Here is a 22,078-nt window from a genome sequence, read left to right on the forward strand (position 1 = left end):
ATTTATTGGTATTTATTAACTGCCTTTATGAAGAAATTCACTGAAGGTGGTGTACAGCAGGTACAGTTTAACATAAAACTTACAATTTTGTTAACATCAAAACAATAATAAAAATTACCAAATATAAACATGAATACAATAAATGAGGTAAACTTGGAAACAGCAAATTAAAACCTAATAATAAGGTTACCATGAAACAGTATCAAAATATATACATTTAAAAGCCCTGAAAATCAAATGTTGTCCCCATAAAACCAGTAGGGCCCTCCCTATCCTCAGTCTTTCTATTTTACAATCTCCTCATATTAGTCCTCCAGAGTCTGTATTACCAGTGTTATGAAGTCTGTTTGTTGGGGTCCATTGGTATTCCATAATATTTTTGAAATAGCCAGGTTTTCAGTTGTCGGCATTTCCAGCCTTCAGTTTTTGTGTTGTACGTGATGCATTGACCTCATCTTTTGCTCACCTGGTAACTCTGGTTCCTTTATGTTAAAGTGGACTGGTAACTGAATGAGTTTTCCCTCTTGCAGGTAGTAGCTTTCTGCTACCTAGTCTTTCTTGAGAGGAACAGTATAATCCCCAGAAACAACAAAGAAAGACCATGATCAACTATATAATATCACGTTCATTGTTGATTTAATCTTGAATTGATAATGAGTGTGACTGGTGGGCAGACTGGATAGACCATTTGGGTCTTTATCCGCCATCACTTACTGTGTTACTGTGTAAGTTACTTGTGCTGTTACGGGATAGTGCTTATGTGCCCTGTTGACTTACACACATAGGAGGGAATTCAATAAATGGGCCAAAAGCTAGGCACTGAAAAAAATTTAGTGTTAAGCACTGTTCTAAAAAGATCGTATGCTTTATATAGAGTTGCGCTTTGCGAAGGATCCTGCACAAAAGATCTGGGCACCGGACTTAAACCTGCTGAAACCTGGTGTAAATGCCAGCACCCAAGTTAGGCGTGGTAAGGCATGTGCTACACATGGCTTTCATACATGCATATAACCTGTGCGTGTATGAAAGCCTATGTAGCTTTTTTTTCCCCAATCTTTTTGGATCACCGCCACAGCTTATTCCCAAGGCTTTCTTCTGTATGCGGATTGCCCCCAGGCAAGGCCATATTAATAACAGTGCTGGGTGCAGAGCTTATTTTTGATTGGGAATTGGATGCAACGCCTTTTAAATATAAAGATATGTTTTGGCACAAGAAATCCCTCTGGTATGCGATGGCTGACAAAGAAGAGTGCACTTCAAGGGAAGAGATATTTAAGCTGTATTGTGTACCCCAGGAAGGAGGCAAGAGCTGCTTACAGAAAGGTGCTTTTGCACCAGATCTGTGACACCAGAGCTCAAGGCATGTCAGCTGGACTGGCACAGCCCTTCTTTCTTTCATGTCCCTCTTAGAGATACTATACAGTCCATTTATAAAGGAGAGATCCAACCACTACCGACAGTTCCTGACCTCCCATTAAACTTTCCCCATAAAAGGTAGAGAATGCTTCTGTTCATTGTTCGGAAAATGGCTGTGCATCCCTCAGCATGCACATTTGAATACTGATCAGCTTGTTTGCTTGCATTTCTATCCAATTCCTGTTGGCTGCCACCGCAGGCAAAAAAACAGTCTGCAAAACCCCTTTGTGCATTGCCTGCTGAATACCGTGGTCGCTAAACCGGCTAGGTCCAGTCAAAAGCACACGGTACCGGCCTGGTAAGTTTTGTGCATCGAGCCCCCAGTGGCTACTGCTGTGACTCTGTCTCCCAGCACAGCAGCTGCTCAAGGGTCACCCCCCCCCCCAAGCTTCTTCTATGCTGATCTCATGAGGTAAAAAGTATCACAAGATTGGCATAGAGGACGTTTAGACCACAAGCTTTGAACATGCCGAGAGACAGAGAATGGCAGCAGTAGAGCAAAACTCTCCGGCTGCATCTGCTCTCGCTGAGGGTCAGGAAAAGGGGGAAGCAAAAGCCCCTACAGTCAATCTGCCTCAGGGGAACAGGCAGTATTGTATGCATGCAGCTGCTCACTACCCTGGCCAGCAACAATTCAGCACTGGAACTGCTACAGGATGCAAAAGCTTAGCCTCCGCAAACCTTTTATATGGGATGCCTATGCAGAGCACGATTAAGGTATAAGCAAACTAGGCAAGTGCCTAGGGCCCAAATATTTAGGAAGAGTCATCTTATATATAAATGGTTCCTAAAGCAGACTTTTGCCCAGTAAGCTGGCTGCTGGTAGACAGAAGAGGGTTTTTTTGGGGGGGGGGGGGGGAGTGACCAGAGCCAGAGGTCTGTCGATTTTCTCCACCTCCTGTGCCTTGTCCTCACAGCAAGCACTACTTTTTAACTGCTGTTTCCTTCCCTGCTCATTTTTCTTTAACAGTCAGAACCATCCAAGACTATGGGATATTTAAAATGTATATTAGGATGAAGTAGCCCAGCATGCTTGTTTACCTAGGGCCTACCAAAGGGTTAATCCTGGCCTGTGCCTGTACCTGTGAGCTTGTTCTTGCTCAGTGTCAATGCTCATCACAGCCTACTGCTGCTGCCACAGGTTCCCGGGGGGGGGGGGGGGGGGGGGGGGGAGGTAGACGTATATAAAAAGTGAATGGGAACCCACAAATGTGGAGTGGAGGAGTGGTCTAGTGGTTAGGGTGGTGGACTTTGGTCCTGAGGAACTGAGTTCAATTCCCACTTCAGGCACAGGCTTATACTGTCTGTGCCAGAGATGGTGGTTGGGAGGCGGGGATAGTGCTGGGCAGACTTATACGGTCTGTGCCTTGAAGAGCACAGGTACAAATCAAAGTAGGGTATACACAAAAAGCAGCAAATATGAGTTATCTTGTTGGGCAGACTGGATGGACCATGCAGGTCTTTTTCTGCCGTCATCTACTATGTATGTTACTTCAGGCACAGGCAGCTCCTTGTGACTCTGGGCAAGTCACTTAACCCTCCATTGCCCCATGTAAGCCACATTGAGCCTGCCATGAGTGGGAAAGCACGGGGTACAAGTGTAACTAAAAAAAATGTGTATTTGCCTACTGACAATACAGTGTTAATCCATCCCTAGTGTTAATCCATCCCTGAACAAGGAAGTAAGTGACAGTAGATCAGCCTGGCATATTCCGCTTCCAATGAGTCCCCCATAAAACATGGCCTTCAGTGAATGGGGAGAGTGATGGCACATTAAATCCAGGCTGGCTTTAGCTGGGAAGAAAACCATTTTTAAGTCAAAAATCAAAGAGGGATAGGTGGGGTAAGAAAAAAAAAAGAATCCTCCGTTTCCTAGTCAGCTGAGATGTGACAAAGTAATTTGCTAGTGGCAGTCTATCACTGCTGTCTAATTCCCAGTGACACGGTTCAGCTGCTGACTGCACTAACTGTCAGAGTCAATTAGCCGGGAGCAGCCGGAGCAGACTGTTTACAGGTGCTACAATTCACTCCACACGCTGCGCGGAAGTGAGAAAGGAGAACGTTCAAAGAGAGCGAATTAAGCACATTGTTAAACGCTCCGCTCTCTCCTTAGAACTAGTATTCAGACATTAGAGGGGGGCGGGGGAAGCTGGAAGATTGGAGTAATGTATAGCAGGTTGTTACAATGTGCCCTTCCGATGCAGTAATGGTGGGACCCCCACTTCAGAGCAATACCAGACTGTTGGAGAGGTGCTCTATTAAGAACATAAGCGTTGTTATTTTGGGATACACCGAAGGTCCATTAAGGACAAAAATCCTGTTTCCAACTGTGGCAAATCCAGGTCACAAGTACCTGTGGCAACATCCCAAAACAGTAAAACAGATTTTATGCTGCTTATCCTAGAAACAAGCAGTGGATTTCCCCAAGTTCATCTTAATAATGGCTTGTGGACTTTTATTTTAGGAAATTATCCAAACCTTTTTAAAACACTGCTGAACTAACTGCTTTTTACCACATTCTCCAGCAATGAATTCCAGAGTATAATTACATGTTGAGTGAAGAAATATTTTCTCAGATTCGTTTTAAATTTATTACTTTGTAGCTTCATTGCATGCTCCCTAGTCCTAGTATTTTTGGAAAGAGTAAACAAGCAATTCTACCCCTTCCACTCCACTCAGTATTTTATAGACCTCTGTAACCCCGGGTCTGATGCACACTAGCTCAGTTCCTCTGGGACTGGACAACTTCCCCAACCCTCATGATCCCATGACCTGGGGCACATTGTCAATTATAAGCTCTCTCCAACCTTTTCCTCTCCTTCACTTGGCTCTCCCTCCACTCACACACTGTCTTTGCTTCCACCAGTCGAGCTTGGGAGAGGGTAAATGGTCCGGAATAGAGATCCAGGGCTTTGGGAAGTTAAATGAGCCTTCTCTGTAAGGTCTCACCACTCCATGGGCGCATGCATCCTCACTCCCGCTTCAAAAAAAACATACAGCGCTCCAAGGATTTTTTTTTATATATATGTTGGAAACTCAACTTTACTAAACTTTCTGCAACCAGCAGGCAAGTCAATTTTATAACTCCATCTGTGCAATAGAACTCCTCCTGTCCCTTCAAGATTGTGTATTACAACCTCAACCCTTTTTTCAAAGTTCTTCTTCTTTGCAACTTTCAGTATTTGCACATTTACAAACACCACCTATCCTTTACCCATCCCAGAGGTTGGTAATAAGCCCAGGCTGCTCCTGAATTTCCTTGATCACAATCCACTTGCCTCAGGCACAGACTCTTGGCTGCCCTTATTCCAGGGATGCACTTCTTGAGCTGCACCCTGGCCTTGAACAGGCTTCCTCTGTCCTGGTTGCTGCTTTCAGGCTGGATTCTCTTTACCCACCCTAAGCTCTCGCACCTTCAAAATTGCCATGGTTAGGAGCAGCAGCTACTCCTCACTTCAGTCCGAGTTTATTTAGCCACTTTGGGATCCCCTTCTCCTTCAAGGGTCCTGGTGGGGGTGAAGGCAACAAAAAGAGAGTCCAAATCTCCCGCAAAAATGCACAAAACAACAAGAAAAGCGGAAGAAACCCAAAAAGACCAGACTGAAAACCACAGATGGTAAGAGCACCAAAAAGAAGTTTTATTGGGACCCAAAGAAGACCACTTCCCTCCAAACAGGAGCCTTTATTACCTCTACCTCCACCTCCCTTATTAATCAATTCTTAAACCCACTTTCTTTCTGCAACTTATTTCAACAACACTCACCTTGAGCTGGACTTCCTCCCACCCACGGACATCCCAGCTCTCCCAACAGTGACTCCAGAGAGCCGATACCAAACTGTAGTAATCCCCATATAATGGGGGATTACACTCTTCCCCCAGTAAAGAAAAGATGATTTTCCTGGTTCCATCTCAGGAAATAACCTTCCCTTTTCCTCAAGGGCCAATCTCTTAGGTTTTGTTCTCCCTTTCCTTCAAACCACAACATAGATTTTTTTTTCCCCATAACCTTGATACTCATCACAATTTCCTCCCCAACATATTTTCCAAACATCTTGATCCATATTTAAGCAAATTTACCATTTGTCTTTTCATTGCCCGCCAATCAATGTATAGGCTCCCAATGACATTCTATTCAGAATCTCCTACTTAAAGGGAGAATTCTTCACCTCTGTGTCCATGTATTTACTTGTCATTCCACCCGTTAGCCAGTCTAAGCAGGACACCCATGTATCTATAGGGTGGCAGCATGATTAAAATAATTTTCTCCTTTTAAGTTTGAACAAGGACATCCAAATAACTCAAGGGTGGGCAACCTGCCCAGCTAGTTCTTTTTACCACAATTAACCCCCCCCCCCCCCCCCCCCCCCCCACACACACACTTTTTTTTCTTCATACCATTTTCTTCTCTATTATATCTTTTCCTATACTTTTCCCCATCATTCCCCACAATTAGTAAGGAAACTTTATTTAACACACAAACCAACTTTTATTAACATCAATTCTTTTCTTTTAAAATTTTACTCCTTTCTAAATAGCTTTCAAACCATACTGCAAATGCAAATATTCTTATTTAATAACTTTATTATTCATCACACATAATCCCTAATATTTTCCCACACCATTGTTATAACATTCTTTTCCCTTCATCTTTTAAACAGTATTTTTTTTCAACATGATTTTTTTCTCTCTTTGCTCTTTGAAACTTTCCTTTATTACCAATATCTCTGAACATTTTCTTCATGGCTTGTGCATAACCCTCATTATAACAAAGTGCAATACAGCCCAATCAGAACACCCAACAGGATCAGGCCCATCTGCCTGGTATCAGTTAAGTCCTCTCAGCCTCTTCATTTGTGATCAGTCTTATCCTTCCAGGCCCCAACCAATCTGATACGCGAGGCTCTGAAGGACCTCCCAGCATGGTTCTGTCTTGTATCTTCCACAAGTTGTTCCCGGAGGGGCTTCTCAATCCAACGACTCAGCCACTGTGAGAACTCCATTCCCCAACAGCATCCTTCCAGATTGGACCACATCTGAGGTTCCAGATGCGGTTCGACCCTCAGCCTGGTCTGAATCTCCCCTCCGCACTCTCCGCAAGGTCATTTGCCACAAATGCGGCCCTCCGTCCACACATGGCAGAAGTGCCATCAGCTGCCTCGCTATTCCATTTCCACCTACACCCTGGATCTGGACTCAGTGTTCTCCATCTTTCTTTGGGCTGCCCCGAGATTCAGCTGGCTCAGTTCAGGTCTTTCTTATTCCTTGCATCTCCAGTACCAGTTCCCCTTCAGGGTCTTCAGGGGCTGGTCTGGGTTTAGCATCCAGGAACCGGATCACCTCCTCAGGCCATGTCCATGCAATATCCGGGTATGGATGAATGACCATCACTTTTCGGGTTAAGGCCAATATTCACCGCATAAGTGAAACTAGTCAAAGATAGGACTGTGTTTTATGCAGTCCAATGTTTCAGTTATCTCATGCGGTTAAGTGCTGAGTATTGGTACTTAACAGATAAGTGCTGACTCCACCACAACTTTACCCACAGACCACCCACAACATAGCCAGTTTCATCTTAGGTCCAATGGAAGTAGCCAGTTAAGTGCCGCGAGAACCCCACACAGACAATTTAATGGGGCAGGGGCCTCTCCTGACCAGTTAAATCGCTTTGAATATTGACCCCTCATATTCTAGGGAGGAGCTAGGTGTCCTAGAAGAGGTCTGGTAGAAAGGAGTAGAAAGTCTTTCCTTCCCAGAGAGACTCCTAAAGAGAAGGGATGCAGAACTGCAAGTTGTAGCTCCCAGCTCTAGATGTTAAGGAAGAGAAAGATAGCACAGGGGCCCGTCTGATCCACAGCTGTCGCCTGGGGCTTACATGGAGAAGGAGAGGTGGGTTCCCTAAAATACAATATAAATCAGCCTGGTCCAGAACTGTCCCCTGAGTCACAGGATGCCATACAGAGGAGCAAGGAGAGATCTGATCATCTTGAGACACAAGGACAGAGCAAAGCTGCTGGCAGCCTACAGTCCTGACAGGGAAAAGGACTGAAGCTGGAGAACAGTGGTGAGTCCTGGAGACATGATGTATGAGATAGGAGATAGAGCCCAAATCCTTGAAGGAAGCTATAAGTCATAATAAGGAGAGAAAGGCAGACGTGGAGCATTGTGAGAAGGAGTGTGAACCTGGATTCAAATCCCATTGACATTCCTTGTGGTCTTCACCAAAGGAATTATTCATTGTCTCAGGAAAGGGAAAGGGGGTGGGATTTGGTGTACCTTTCTGTGGTTACAATCAATGCAGTTTTACATATTATATACAGGTACTTATGTTGTACCTGGGGCAATGGAGGGTTAAGTGATTTACCCAGAGTCATAAGGTGCTGTAATGGGAATCAAACTCACTTCTGGTTTCCAGGCTGCTGCAATAACCATTAGGCTACTCCTCTACTACCGCCTTAGGTACAAACTAGATTGTGAGCCCTCTGGAAACATGGAAATACCTACTGTTCCTGAATGTAACTCACTTTGAACTACCACTGGAAAGGTATGAGTTAAGAAAAATCTTAATATATTTTGAGTGGAAGAGTAGCCTAATGGTTAGTACTGAGAACCTGGGGAGCTGGGTTCAATTCTCAGTGTGCCTCCTTGTAACACCGAGCAATTCACTTAACCCTTCATTGCCCCAGGTACAAAAGCTTAGATTGTGAGCCCACCAGGGACAGCCCACCAGTTTACAGTGTATGTAAACTGCTTTGGATATACCAAAAGGAAGGCAGTATATTACATGCATGACTCATGACCAATTGCTATTTGGGAGAATAGGTGAAGAAGGAGTGTTGATGCTACGCTGCCTTTCACCTTTCCTTGAGAAGACAAATCTTGTCTCTGTTGTGTATGCCATGATAACATGAATACTGAATTACTGTAATGCACTCTACAATGGTCTGACTAGAAACAGTCTGCACCAGCTCCAATTAATTCAGAATGCTGCAGCAAGACTGATAGAAGGTTGTGAGCAACGTGACCACATCACACAATTCCTGCAAAAACTTCACTGGCTACCAGTATAATACAGGGCTAAATTTAAAACTCTTTAAGGCCTTTAAAGGAAATGGCACAGAGTACTTGAAGAACAGGATCACCCTCTACACACCTTCAAGGGCACTAAGGTCCTCCCAAGGAATATCCCCAACTATACCCTCTCCAAAGGACATCACACAATGTGATACCCGCCAGCGAGCCTTCTTCGGAGTAGCCCCCACACTCTGGAATGCACTCCCTGAAAGGCTTCACATAACACAAGACTATCACTACTTCAGGAAGCAGATGAAAGCTTGGCTGTTTACCCAGGCCTTCAATGGAAGAAGTAACTAACTTGCTAGTCACACACACACAAGCAGTGACACCGGCTACACATACTATAGCAGGATATGTTTACCCACTCCTACCCTAGCTAAGATAATTTTCAAGCACCTTTCTGACCTCATGTGCAACTTTCTTTAAATTAGTCCCCTTATTTTCTTACTCCTGTTACTCTATCTTATCTATGTTCTATCTTTGCTTACATCCTATGCTGTCTATTCAAATGTTTTATCGCGTATTGTGTTGACATTGCAATGTAGCATACTATGTTATAGTTTGTATTATTTGAAAATTTTTACTGCTTATGTTTGACTTATTCTTGCTGTACACCACCTTGAGTGAATTCTTTCAAAAAGATGGTAAATAAATCCTAATAATAATAAATAAATAAATAAATAATAGCCAAGAGAGAAAGAGACGCTTACTGAGGAGAAGAGGGAGGAGAACAAGGCTATAGATATCTTTGATATCTTTTGCAACCATGTTTTTATAGACTGCCTGCCTCATTATTTTCATATCCTTGTTACTGTGTATATTTTGACACTTGGGAAGGATCAAATAAATTGGAGTTTATTTATACTTTATGGTTTGTGTTCCTCACTCATTTTGTCGAGTAAGTTGAGTGCCTGATGCGAGTCTCCAGGGGACCTTTAAACCCTCTGTGTGCTTGGGGTAAGATCCGGAGGAGAGTACATGGCTTTTGACATAGACAGTACTGATTTGTGTGGACCTGCCTCTGGGGTTGCCCTCAGCCCCAACCCTTCTCGAGAAGTCCACTACAAATAGATAATGTTGGATTTCCAAGCCTGTACTCAAGGCACATTACAATACAGGTGTAGTAGATAGCTCCCTGCCTCAGAGGGCTTACCATCTAAAGGCATCGTTTACTAACATGAATTAACGTGAGTTCATTTGTGCGTTTCTCTTATAGGACCCATTAAGAATAATGGGTCTTATGTAATGGGGCTGAGGACTGATCCTAGAGGTGGTTACACAAACACATTTTAGAAGTGTCTGTGGCTAAACATTTTACAGTCCCTCTCCCAAAATCACAGACTAGTCAAAGGTCTACCCAAAAGAGGTTTATTAACAGACTACGGTTGTAGGAACAAGAATGGGGCCTGCTGTGAAGTGAATATAACCCCCCCCCCCCCCCCCCACCCACCCACCCAATTTCTGTAATCCTTCTCAGGTGCCAAAACATGTACAGTAACAAGGACATGAAAATGCTAAGGCAAACAATCCATAAAAATAAAACAAAATAGTGGCAGAAAGTATCAAAGATGACACAATCATCCTCAGGACTGAGCCCTGATGTTCCACTACTCACCTTTTTTAATTCCAAATGAATGCCATTCACCACTATCCTCTGTCATCTGTCAGTCAGCCAGTTTTTAATCCAGTTAATACCCTTGAGACCTATCCCCACCAAGCCACTCAATTTGTTTATAAGCCTCCTATGAGGATCCATATCAAAAGCATTGCTGAAATCCAAATATATCCTGTATGTGCCCTTTGTCTAGTTCTCTAGTCACCCAGTCAAAGAAATCAATTAGATTTATTTGGCATGATCTGCATCTGATAAAACATAGTAACATAGTAGATGAAGGCAGAAAAAGACCTGCACGGTCCATCCAGTCTGCCCAACAAGTTAAACTCATATGTGCAACTTTTTGTGTATACCCTACCTTGATTTGTACCTGTCATTTTCAGGGCACAGACCGTATAAGTCTGCCCAGCACTATCCCCGCCTCCCAACCAGCCCCGCCTCCCACCATCGGCTCTGCCACCCAATCTCGGCTAAGCTTCTTAGGATCCATTCCCTCGGAACAGGATTCCTTTATGTTTATCCCATGCATGTTTGAATTCCGTTACCATTTTCCTCTCCACCACCTCCCGTGGGAGAGCATTCCAAGCATCCACCACTCTCTCCGTGAATAAATACTTCCTGACATTTTTCTTGAGTCTGCCCCCCTTCAATCTCATATCATGCCCTCTAGTTCTACCGCCTTCCCATCTCCAGATTCATACCTTTCAGATATTTGAACGTCTGTATCATATCACCCCTGTTTCTCCTTTCCTCGAGGGTATACATGTTCAGGTCCGTTACTTTGTATCCTATAGCCCAGTGGACTGTAGAAAGCTCACTATCCTTTCCTTCAGCAGTGTATCCATTACTTTTCCCACCACTGAGGTGAGGCTTATCGGCTTGTAGTTTCACACCTGTTTTTTGTTACCACTTTTGAGAAGAGGAACCACATCCGCCTTTTCCAATGACATAAAACCTCTTTGGTTTTCGGGATCTGTTAAATAAATCCTTTGGTGCACCCACCAGAACCTCTGAGCTCCCTCATTGTCCTAGGGTGTATCCATCCAGTCCCAGGGCTTTGCCCACTTTCAGCCCTGCAAGTTCTTCATGAATGTTTTCTTCCCTGAGTGATGTTGTATCTACTCTATTTTGATATCTACTTTTGCTAATTATCTGTGGTCCCTGTCCAGGACTTTCTTCTGGGAATACCAAAAATAAGTCTTTGTTTAACATTTCTGCTTTTTTCTTATCATTTTCCACATATCAGTTTCAGGACCTTTCAGTTTTTGAATTCCTCCCCCCTCTCCCCTCATTTTACATCTTCGGCCATTTTTACTTCTGCCCTTGTTTTTGTCTTCCTGATTTCTATCTGAGCTTTCCTGAAGGTATTTTATCATTCGTTTATTTTTTGATGAAAATATAAGTTAATACAATTCTTTCTATTCCACACTGCGGTGGTGGCTCAATAGATACCACTTTCATCCCTCCCTGTCTCATCAGCTTGTAAACTTGGGGTCATCTTTGATTCTTCTCTCTATTTCTCTGCACATATCCAACAGATTGCTAAAACCTGTCATTTCTTTCTCTATAACATCACCAAAATTCATCCCTTCCTTTCTGAACACACTACCAAAACCCTTATCCACACTCTTATCACCTCTCGCTTAGACTACTGCAACTTGCTTCTCACAGGTCTCCCACTAAGCCATCTTTCACCCTTTCAATCTGTTCAAAATTCTGCTGCACGACTAATATTCCGCCAGTGTCATTATGCTCATATTAGCCTTCTCTTCAAGTCACTTCAATGGCTCCCTATCCTTTTCCACATACAATTCAGACTCCTCTTATTGACTTACAAGTGCATTCACTCTGCATCTCTTCAGTACCTCTCCACTCTTATTTCTCTCTGCACTCCTCCCCGGGAACTCCGTTCATTGGGTAAATCTCTCTTATCTGTACCCTTCTCCTCCACTGCCAACTCTAGACTCATTCCTTTTATCTTGCTGCACCATACGCCTGGAATAGACTTCCTGAGTCAGTTCCTCAAGCTCCATCTCTGGGCATCTTCAAATCTAGGCTAAAAGCCCACCTTTTTGAGGCTGCTTTTAACTCCTAACTCCTAATCACTTGTTCAGTATCCATGTCTGTTTTATCTTTCCCACCTTAAGTAATTCCTTTATCCCTTATTTGTCCTGTTTGTCTGTTTTGATTAGATTGTAAGCTCTGTTGAGCAGGGACTGTCTCTTACATGTTAAGTGTACAGTGCTGCATACATCTAGTAGCGCTATAGAAATTAGTAGTAGCACTTCCTCCTTTAACAATGATGACTCCAGCACCTCATCCCTCCTTTCTCCATCCCAATCTTTTGCAAGCTACTTCCTCTCTCTTTCACACTATCCAGCAGTGTCCACTCTCTCCTCCAGCTCCTGCCCATCTCCCTCTATCGAACATGGTACCACAGTTATGAACAAATCATTAGCTCCAGTGATGCTGTTTTTGGATAGCAGTTGAAATTTAATGCTGTAAAGTGATGCATTTGGGATGCAGAAATCCAAACGAGACATACCAAATTGGAGGTGAGAAACTGATAAACACAACCCAGGAGAGGGGCCTTTAGAGTGATAGTATCTGAGGATCTCAAGATGGTGAAACAATGTGGCAAGACAGTGGATGTAGCCAGAAGGATGCTAGGATGCATAGAAAGAGGTATAACCAGCAGAAGGAAAGAGGTGTTGATGCCCTAGTACAAGAAGTTAGTGCGGCTCCACTTGGAGTACTGTGTTCAGTTTTGGAGGCTGTATCTCACTAAGGATGTAAAAAGATTTGAAGTGGTTCAAAGAAAAGAACAAAAATCATATGGGGTAGGACCAAAAGGCATATGAGAAGAGACTCAAGAAACTGAATATGTATACCCTAGAGGAAAGCGTCACAGTTGTGGCCGTGCCCTTATGTTCAGACCTACTGTTTCTCTGTATCTAGCTCTGTGACCTCTCCAGTTTGCCTTTTTTCCTATTGTTGTTCTTCCTGTAAGCCAAGCATTGCTTTGGTCTCCCTGCTTCTGCTTCATTTCCTGTTGTTGTTCTTCCTGATAGCCAAGCCTCGCTTTGGTCTCCCTGCTTCTGCTTCATTTCCTGCTTGTGACATCATCAGCCTACTCTTTTATAAGGACCCAGGGAGATTTCCTACATTGCCTTTGCAGGAGGTCTCTTAAGCTTGTGTTACCTGTTTAGATCATATCCATGCTTGTTCCTGAGTGTTTTGCTCCTGATGGTCTGTGCTGTGTTTCTCTGAGTTGTGTTTCAATGCTTTCCTTTGTTTCTGTGAGTTTGCTTTTGAATCTTGTTTCCTTAAAGCCTGGCTGTAGAGCCAAATCCTGCCCTAGGTGTCTGTATCTGTTTGATTTTACCCTTGGCTCCTGCTTTTAGTCTAGCCCTGCTTTTGACATTTGATATAGTTAAGCTCTGTGTTTAAGCCAACCTCTGTGTTTTGCCAAGCTCTGTTTCTGTATTCCCTGTTCTGTTTCCTGTGTGTGTGGTTCTTGTCTGTTTATTCTGAGTCTATAGAAGCCAGCATCATACCTGATTACTTCACTGCTATCCAGCTGTGGGTGCTGGTAAGCACATTGCTTCCTTGTTTGTTTGTCTTCCCTTAGTCTGCTTAATCCTTTGCCTGCTATGTTTGCTTCCTGGCTCTTGAGCTCTGTTTTTGCTAAGTTCTGTTCCTGTTGTATGTTTGAGCCAGGTTCTGCCCCTGCTATGTGTTTGAGCTAGTTTCTGTCCCTGCTCTCTGTCAAGCCATGTCCCTTTCAGTATCCTGTTCCAGTGAAGCCAAGTCCCTTTCAGACTCCTGTTCCAGCCAAGCCAAGCCCGTTCCAGAATCCGGTTGCAGCCAAGCCCGTTCCAGAATCCAGTTCCAGTCAAGCCAAGCCCGTTGCAGCATCCGGTTCCAGCCAAGCCAAGTCCAAGTCTGTTCCAGCATCCGGTTCCAGTCAAACCAAGCCAAGTCCATCCCAGGATCCGGTTCCAGTCAAGCCAAGCCCGTTCCAGAATCCTGTTCCAGCCAAGCCTGTTTGAAAATCCTGAATCCTGTTCCAGCCAAGCCTGTTTGAGAATCCTGTTCGAGTATCCTGAATCCTGTTCCTGCCTTGTGTATTGTCTTGCTTCTGTTATTCTGTTGCCTAGCTCCTGCCCTGTCTTGCCTCTAGTTATGCTTTGTTTTGTCTCTTTCAGTCTAGTCCTGTCTGGATCCAGTTCTTGCCTTGTCCTTGTCTTGCCCTTTTCTTGCCCTTTTCTGGACCCAGTTTTAATCTACTTCCATGTGTTGCCTTGTCTTGCATTTCTGGGTCCCGGTCCCAGTTTTAATCCAGATCTGAGTCTTGCCTTGTCCTGTCTGGGTTCCAGTTCTGGCCCCTCTGCCTTCTTTTCCTTGCCTCTTCTGGATCCGGTCCTTGTTTAGTCCATTGTGTTTAGTTACCTCTGTCCTGCCTGTGTTGCGTCTGTTAGTTTATCTTAGTCCAGTCTGTTCTGATTCCTGCCTTTGCCAGCCCAGGTGATTTGTCTGCCAAAGCTCCAGTTTTGGTTCAAGGGCTCACCATTCCTGACAGTTGTGACAGAAAGGAAGGATATGGGTGATATGATACAGATGTTTAAATATTTGAAAGGTATTAATATGCAAACAAATCTTTTCCAGAAAGGGAAAGCAGTAACTAGAGATCATGAATCGAGGTTGCAGGGGAGTCAACTTAGGAGTAATGTCAGGAAGTACTTGTTCAAGGACAGGGTGGTGGATGCCTGGAATGCCCTCCCATGAGAGGTGGTGGAGACGAAAATGGTAACAGAATTCAAAAATGTGTGGAATAGACACAAAGGACTCCTATGCAGAAAGAGAATGGAAGCAAAATAAAACTTATCAGTGCTTAGACTGTAACTCCAGTAATTGGGGAAAAAAGGCCAGTGCTGGGCAGACTTTCATGATCTGTGACCCGATTATGGCTAGACAGATCTATATAGGCTGGAGTGGGCTAAAGTCTGGCTGGAAAAATAGTGATTAGAAACAAATCTTTTTCATTACACAGAATTACAAATGTACAATACATATAAACAGATAGAAACTGATAAAACCAAAGAGCTTAAATGGTACTAAATAACTCTGTCTCCAGCACAGGTGAGCAACCTGGAAAATGAGTAACTGCCAAGTAGTAAAGATAGCGATGTGGATGAGCATTTTAGGAAGTTCCTTCAACTCAGAATGTGGACATCCCAGTCAGTACGTCACAAATGAACGTCCATTTCACATGCATTTTAGACCAGGATTCAGCCATCTAAAATACATATGAGATGAACGTCCATGTACTGGAAACATCCAGCACAAACATTCATTTTATACACAGAAACATCCAAATTATGAATGGGGCAAAACAAAGGACATGGATGTCATATGGCAGCAGAGGTACATCCGTATTATAAAATGGCCACACAGACATCCCTGTGGAGGAATAGTCTCATGGTTAAAGCAGCCAGCTGAGAGCCAGAGCAGAGATCTTGCCACTTCAAGTCTCACTGCAGGAACATAATGGGTGTCTTGGCGTTTACCGACAGCTGATCTCTACCATGAGCTAAAAACGCTACCGCGGCTAGTAAAAGACTCCCATAGTCAGCTGCCTCAGAAGACGTAGAGGGAGTAACGGTTAGGAACATGAAGAAAGCACAAGTGCTGTGATGGTGGATGAGTGTGTGTGAAAGGAATTTGGAGAAGAAGTAAAACAAAAATTGAAAATTATCCTAAGGTTAAGTGCTATAAAAGTGAACTTAAGTCTTGGAATTTCTCTGGAATTTTGAAATAAAACTCATGGAGAAGACTAGTGAGTGAAAGAAAGTTTAACTGAGACAAATATTTATCTAATAACTATATGAAGTTAGGGAGAAAGAAAATTAATTTTTTAGAATTTTTCTCACTGGGTTTGAAAAGGTGAGATTTTTAGGGGAAGCTGTGTGTGTGCCTCCAGTTTAATTGGTTTAAATAGAATTAGAATTATGAATAAATTATGGGGTCCTTTTACTAAGCAGCAGGAAGCACTACCATTACTGTGGGATGCGCTCAGGTGTGCACACATGTTTGGGGGCAGAGAGTAGATGTGCCCGGCGCTAATTGGTTAGCACAGCTACATTGCTGCACACCAGCTGATTAGCACATGGTTAGCGCGTGAGCCCTTTCCGCCTACTAAATAGGTAATGGTAAGGGCTCATGTTCTAATGGCCATATGCTAATTTGGAAATTAGCGCTTGGCCATTAATGGGGAAAATGGAGATGCGGCCATTTTACAGCCGCACTATAAGTGGCCTTAGCACGCAAGGAAACTCATGCACTAATCATAGCGTATGGCTCCTTTAATGCAGCTTAATAAAAGGGCTCCTATATTTGAAAGGAAGAAAGAATAATTTTCCCTCTTTAATAGAGGTTTATTTACAGAAACCCTTCAAGCAAAAGAATCCAGTGACATAAACGCCTGTGAAGTAATTTTCTAAAATTAGTGACTGAAATGTGGAGGGGCATTATCGAACGGCGCCAGCCAAATAGATGGCCAGCCATCTTCGGGGCCGGCTCCGCAAGGGGGTGAAGCCAACCATATTTTTGAAATACGGTTGGGGCCAGCCACAGGCGTAGACTGGGGGGGGGCGAGGGGGGGCAATGCCCCCCCCAAACGACGCGAGGTGCCGTCATGCCATTAGTTTAAAAAAAAATAAAACATGCAGGCACACGCTCCTCTCCATCCGCTTGGCTTCCCTGCCCTCTCTATCTGCGTCCCGCCTTCCTCTGACGTCATTTCCTTTCAGGCGGGACGCAGACAGAGAGGGCAGGGAAGCCAAGCGGACGGAGAGAAGCGTGTCCGTCTACCCCTCTCTCTTCCTCCCTCCCTCCGGCGCAGGCAGCAGTCTTTTCCAGCGTTCCTGGCAGCGGTAGCATTGTACACGCTGCCTTTGGCTCTGCCCCGAAGCCTTCTCTTCAAGTTCCTGTTCCCGCATAGGTGGGAACAGGAACTTGAAGAGAAGGCTTCCGGGGCAGACCGAAGGCAGCGTGTACATCGCTACCGCTGCCAGGAACGCTGAAAAGCTGAAGACTGTTGCCTGCACCGGAGGGAGGGAGGGAGGAAGAGAGGGGGTAAACGGAGTCACCATTTTGGACCTCGCGGGGGGGGGGGAGCAGAGGGAAGATGGATGGGACTGGGAGGGGTGGGAAGCAGAGGGAAGGAGCAGGAGATGAATGGGACTGGGAGGGGTGGGAAGCAGAGGGAAGGAGCAGGAGATGAATGGGACTGGGAGGGGTGGGAAGCAGAGGGAAGGAGCAGGAGATGGATGGGACTGGGTGGGGTGGGAAGCAGAGGGAAGGAGCAGGAGATGGATGGGACTGGGAGGGGTGGGAAGCAGAGGGAAGGAGCAGGAGATGAATGGGACTGGGAGGGGTGGGAAGCAGAGGGAAGGAGCAGGAGATGAATGGGACTGGGAGGGGTGGGAAGCAGAGGGAAGGAGCAAGAGATGGATGGGACTGCGAGGGGTGGGGAGCAGAGGGATGGACCAGGAGATGGATGAGATTGGGAGAGGTCAGGCACAGCAGAGGGAAGGAGCAGAAGATAGATGGGACGGAGGGATGGTGAGCAGAGGGAAGGAACAGAAGATGGATGGAACTGGGAGGGGTGGGGAGCAGAGGGAAGGAGCAAGAGATGGATAGACTGGGAGGGTGGGGAGCAGAGGGAAGCCTACTGGAAAAAAGACACTGCATAAAACAGAAGACACTGGGATCAAAGCGAATAGAAAAACTAAATGATCAGACAACAAAGGTAAATAAAAGTATGTTATTCATAATTTATTAATTGAAATGTGTCAGCTTTTTGAAATGTGCATCTGTGATATTTTGCCTGTAAATTTCATTTCCTTCCTCCCTCCATATTAGCATATTCATTTGCATATGTATATATGCAAATGATATGCTAATATGCTCCGCCCATTCTTTGCCCCCCCAAATGAAACAGTCAAACTACGCCTATAGGGCCAGCTAAATCGATTGCCGGGTTTGGAGGAGATGGCCGGCTTCATTTTTTGGCCATAATGGAAACTGGGCCCGGCTATCTCAAACCCTGCGAAATGCAACTCATTTGGTCATGGGAGGAGCCAGCATTTGTAGTGCACTGACCCCCCTCACATGCCAGGGCACCGTAGGGGGCACTTCTAGAAATTAAAAAAAAAAATAGCTCCCAGGTGCATAGCTCCCTTACCTTGGGTACTGAGCCCCCCAAATCCCCGCCAAACCCCACTCCCCACAACTCTACACCATTACCATAGCCCTAAGGGGTGAAGGGGGCACCTACATGTAGGTACAGTGGGTTTGGGGGGAGTTGGAGAGCTCAACATTAACCACCACAAGTGGAACAGGTAGGGGGGGATGGGCCTGGGTCCACTTGCCTGAAGTTCACTGCACCCACTAAATACTGCTCCAGGGACCTGCATACTGCTGTCAGGGAGCTGGGTATGACATTTCAGGCTGGCATACAGGCTGGCAAAAAACTTTTTTAAAAAAATTCTTTTGGGTAGCAGGGGGTTGGTGACCACTGGGGGAGTAAGGGGAGGTCATCCCCGTTTCCCTCCGGTGGCCATCTGGTCAATTGGGGCACTTTTTTGTGACTTGGACCTAAAAATACATGGACCAAGTGCAGCCTGCGAAATGGTCGTCTGAGCCGGCCATCTTTTTTCCATTATGGGGTGAAGCCGGCTATCTCGTAACCAAGCCCCCGTCCCACCCCCACCCCGTCCCGCCTTCTGTACCCTCCCTTGAAGGTTGGCCGGCTCCGCGACGAAAAGAAGTTGGGACCAGCTAAAATTGGCTTTCGATTATACCAATTTGGCTGGGATCAGGAGATCGCTGGCCATCTCCCGATTTGTGTCGGAAGATGGCCGGTGATCTCTTTCGAAAATAAGCTCATTAGTCCAATTGAAATTCAGTCTGCAAGAATTGAAGAACCACAGGCTATTATATTTCCTTCTTATAGCTTCGGTTGAAGAAAAATTCAGTTTTTAGTGATTGCATGTGAGTATGTGGGGGGGGGGGGGGGGGAGTAGGAATATTCCTTACAGCTGAAAAGAACTCCCTGGCTGAAATTAGCATAGGAAATTAAGTTAACAAAATAGTGAAGATCTTTAACATTGGGGTTCTAATTATTTGTATATTTGCTTTAGATAGAAAAATTCAGTAAATATGAATCCTAATCCTTCCAGAAGCATAAAGCACATACACAGGCAGATAAAGAAGAAACTATTTCTTTAAAAAAAAAAAAAAAGGAACAGGTACTCCGCAGTCCAAGAATCTGAAGAAAAGCTTCTGAATTTTTGGTTAAGACAGATGAAGAAAAGAAGATAAGTGAAAGAAAGGAAAAACAACACACATGAGCAGTTAAAACACACAGATAAAGAAGAGACTGAATTCATAAGCACCTCATTACAAACAAAAGAAAGAAAATTACTTACCTGAAAAAATGTCTTTTAACAATACTTAACAGAATACTTGTACGGGAGTAAAGGGTACATTACTGGCATTGCCACCCAATCTTCGTTAAGATTCCGTGGATCCATTCCTTCTAAACAGGATTCCTTTGTGTTTATCCCATGCATGTTTGAATTCCATTACCGTTTTCATCTCCACCACTTCCCGCGGGAAGGCATTCCATGTATCCACCACCCTCACTGTGAAAAAATACTTCCTGACATTACTTCTGAGTCTGCCCCCCTTCAACCACAATTCATGTCCTCTAGTCCTACCGCCTTCCTGAAGTGATATCATACTTATGGAGTCTCCAAGAATTGGCTGTTTTGTACAAGAGGGGGTAGTTGTTTATCTATTTAAGAAAAATGTTGGCGTCTTTTTTTCAGTTACCCACTTTAGTTTGGGGATACAGCAGATTGCATACAGGATCGTTACCCCTGATGCAGCTCTTGCAAAACAGGGACTCCCTGTTGGGTATTTGGATTAGTTGAACTGGCTGGTTATGCTATCTGTACTGGAGTACCACATGAAGTGAAGAAATAGAAGAGAAGATAGATAAGTGATTTTTGGTTTTGTCACCAGCTTGGTCGCATTGAACTGAACTGAATTTCATGGAACTGATTTGTATTCTGTGTTCCGCAGTGTATACACACATTTGCTACCTTGTCAGAACTTTGGATTATTTAAGCATGTTGGAAAAATGGAGTTTTTTTTTTTTTTTAGCCATTTGATGGTGAGCCGGGCCCACGCCTTATAACTTGATATTTCAGGTTGGCTGGGTGGCATTACTGAGGCTTTTTTGTCCACTTTTTTGAGTGCTGTAATGTGGTTCTCTGTCAATGTAGCAGCATTTGTATCAATATAATTGCAGATTTTGCACTTTTTTCTTGATCGATTTTCTGATTAAATTTTAACTGCCAGACCCTCAACCATTCTTCTAACGTTTGGAGATCCCTTCTCATTGTTTCTACTCCCTCCAGGGTATCCACTCTATTGGCTATTTTCTTGTCATCCACAAAAAGGCAAACCTTTCCTTCCAACCCTTCAACAATATCTCCCACAAATATATTAAACAGAATAGGCCCCAACACTGACCCCTGAGGAACTCCACTGCTCACCTTCCTTTCCCCGAGCAGATTCCATTTACCACCACCCTCTGCCAGCTGTCGATCAACCAGTTTCCAATCCAGTTCACCACATTTGGTCCTAAGTTCAACCCTTTCAGCTTATTCACGAGTCTTCTGTGGGGGACCGTATCAAAGGCTTTGCTGAAATCCAAGTAGATTACATCTAGTGCACGTCCTTCATCCAGTTCTTTGGTCACCCAGTCAAAGAAGTCAATAAGATTTGTTTGGCAGGATTTCCTTTGGTAAAGCCATGTTGCCTCGGGTCCTGTAACCCGTCGGCTTCTAGAAAGTTAACTATCCATTCTTTCAGCAGCGACTCCATTATTTTTCCTACCACCGACGTGAGAATTACCGGTCTGTAGTTTCCCACTTCTTCCGTCTCCACTTTTGTGAAGAGGGACCGCATCCACTTGTCTCCAATCCCATGGAATCTCTCCCGTCTCTAAAGATCTATTAAATAAATCTTTAAGAGATCCCACCAGGACCTCTCTGAGCCAGTGGAGTAGCTGCATGGGGCCTGAGGGGGCCTGGGCCCCGTAGATTTGGCCCTGGCGACGATCCCCTTGAACCCCCCTCCCGCCACCAACCCTCCCCCGCTGCCGCCCGCCCCACCGCCGCATCAGATGCCTCGTTTGCTGCAGCCGAAGAGAGTCTTCTTTAGTTCAGCGCTGGAGTAGCGCCTTCATTCAAGGAAGTTCCTGCTGTGATCAGCTGTTTCTGACGCCTTACGTCCTGCATGTAAGGCATCAGAAACAGCTGATCACAGCAGGAACTTTCTTGAACGAAGGTGCTACTCCAGCGCTGAACTAAAGAAGACTCTCTTCGGCTGCAGCAAACAAGGTATCTGATGCGACAGCGGGGCGGGCGGTGACGGCGGCGGGGGAGGGTTGGTGGCGGGAGGGGGGTCCAATGTGGCGGCGGCTGCGGCGGCTGGGAGGGGTGACAGCGGGGGGAGGGTTTGTGGCAGGAGGGGGGGTCTAATGTGGCAGCTGCGGCGGCTGGGGGGTGATGGCGGGGGGGTGGCTAAACAGTGCCCCCCACCTCAGGCTCTGGCCCCCCCCTCCCAGCGAGGTCTGGCTACGCCCCTGCTCTGAGCTCCTTCAGTATCCTGGGATGTAACCCATCCGACCCCATAGCTTTGTCCACCTTCAGATTTTCAAGCTGTTTATAAACTCTTTCTTCCATAAACAGCACAGTATTCACTCCATTCCCAGATATTCACTCGGCAGCCGACTGAGGGCCTTCTCCAAGATTTTCCTCCGTGAACACCGAAGAGAAATAATTGTTTAGCACGTTCGCTTTATCTTCATCATTCTCCACATAGCCATTCTCATT

This window comes from Microcaecilia unicolor, chromosome 1 (genome assembly GCF_901765095.1).
Source record: "Microcaecilia unicolor chromosome 1, aMicUni1.1, whole genome shotgun sequence".
In the NCBI taxonomy this organism is placed as follows: Eukaryota; Metazoa; Chordata; class Amphibia; order Gymnophiona; family Siphonopidae; genus Microcaecilia; species Microcaecilia unicolor.